This window comes from Solanum stenotomum, chromosome 3 (genome assembly GCF_019186545.1).
Source record: "Solanum stenotomum isolate F172 chromosome 3, ASM1918654v1, whole genome shotgun sequence".
Lineage (NCBI taxonomy): Eukaryota > Viridiplantae > Streptophyta > Magnoliopsida > Solanales > Solanaceae > Solanum > Solanum stenotomum.
Genome location: NC_064284.1, coordinates 12408601 through 12410392, shown reverse-complemented (window position 1 = coordinate 12410392; position 1792 = coordinate 12408601). Strand labels below are relative to the sequence as shown.

At 31.9% G+C, this 1792-nt stretch overlaps 1 pseudogene across 1 annotated transcript; it reads left to right on the top strand.

Moving 5' to 3' along the window:
* The first annotated feature begins 453 nt into the window (after positions 1 to 453).
* Positions 454 to 1302, top strand: LOC125858534 (proteinase inhibitor type-2-like; annotated as a pseudogene). Its single transcript, XR_007445754.1, has 2 exons — positions 454 to 502; positions 598 to 1302. The product of XR_007445754.1 is annotated as a proteinase inhibitor type-2-like (transcript).
* Positions 1303 to 1792: the final 490 nt, after the last annotated feature.

The window sequence follows — 1792 nt, the reverse complement described above, 5'->3', positions numbered from 1 at the left end:
AAATAGCCAATTGATTTTGGTGGCAAATAAGTGCTTTAAAATGCTAGAAAAAGTTATTTTTCAAAAGCCGAAAAAATAGCTTTTTGATAGAAGAATTTTTGGAACATTTATCAAGTACGAATTACTACTGTAAAAGTGTTTTTAAAGAAAATTGATTAGTCAAATACAAATAATTGTTATATAAAAAATTAATTAGTCAATTATAAACGACTGCTCAATAACGAATAAATCCGACTTTCTTTTTGTTCTATTTGATCCTACCTTGCCAAACTTACACTAGCAAGTACAAATTTGAGGAGACTGAATATTGATGTTAATTAGCTGAAATAATGAACAGGTTTGACTATTTTGAGTTTTATTTGATCACTTGTTTGCTATAAATATAGGTGGAGGAGGACATACACTCCTAACCCCAAAATTAAAAGAAAACAAAGTGCTAAGTAATTATCCATAATGGCCGTTCACAAAGATGTTAGTTTCCTTGCTTGCTTGCTTGTTCTTGGTAAGTTAGTTTTCTCTTTAAATTCTTCGTTGATACATACACAAGTATTGTTATATATGTTTTTCCTTAATATATATACCTTATATTTGTTGTAGGATTAATGTTTCTCCATGTAAGTGCGACGATAGACGAAGATCGTGATATCATCAATCCCAGGCTTTTGTACTAGAGAATGTGGTAATTTTAGCTATGCGATATGTCCACGTTCAGAAGGAGATCCAAGAAACCCCATATGTACCACATGTTGTACAGGCTACAAGGGTTGCCACTATTACAGTGCTAACGGAACTTTCATTTGTGAAGGACAATCTGACCCAAGAAAGCCAAACGAACGTTGTTCCAAGGAATGTGATCGTAAAATTGCTTATTCAAAATGTCCTCGTTCAGAAGGACCGACTATAATTAAACCCACTGGATGCACCACATGTTGCACGGGTTACAAGGGTTGCTACTATTACGGTAAAGACAACAAGTTTGTGTGTGAAGGACAGAGTGATGAACCCAAGGCTTGTACTCAACAATGTGACCCTAAAGTTGCCTATATGACTTGCCCACCTGAATCGACAAAACTTACTCGAATTTGTGTCAATTGTTGTACCGCAAAACCTGGGTGCAAACTCTATGGTCATGATGGATCTTTAATTTGTATCGGTGGCGTTAAAGGTCATTAATAGTTCTCAGTAATATGTATGAAATAAAAGTATGACGATGCATGCATTATTGTCATGCTAATCTATGTAATGTGGGCATTGGAGCTTTTTCCACCGCTTGCGCAATAAATTAATAAAATCTTTTACTTCGAACTCTAGTATTTTATTTTATTTTTGATATAATTTGTTTGATCTATTTTTTTTTTTAGTTTGTTTAAAAAAGAATGATCTTTTCTCATTTTAGTGATTCTTCAATTTCAACTTTCCACATGACAATAAATCAATAATGATATTTTTAAGATCATTAAATTCAAAAAATAATTATACTTTTTTAAATTTCGCATCAAGTTAAATAAAATAGGCCAAAAACATGGAAAGGAAAGGAAATATATTAGCCAGCTAGTTTACTTAATTGCTTTACTTTAAAAGTCGACTAGGGTTGTGAATTTTGAGTATTTGCTATACTTTTACTACACTAAGCAGAATTTTTGCACTCAATGAGTAATTTGATTTCTCTTTTTTTATTTGGCATCAAATTGTTGGACAAGCCATATATTTGTTTTGAAAGCATTTTCTTATTGGTTAAATCGAAAATCGAGCCGTTAAAGACCAAAAATCGATAAACTAAAAATTGATAACA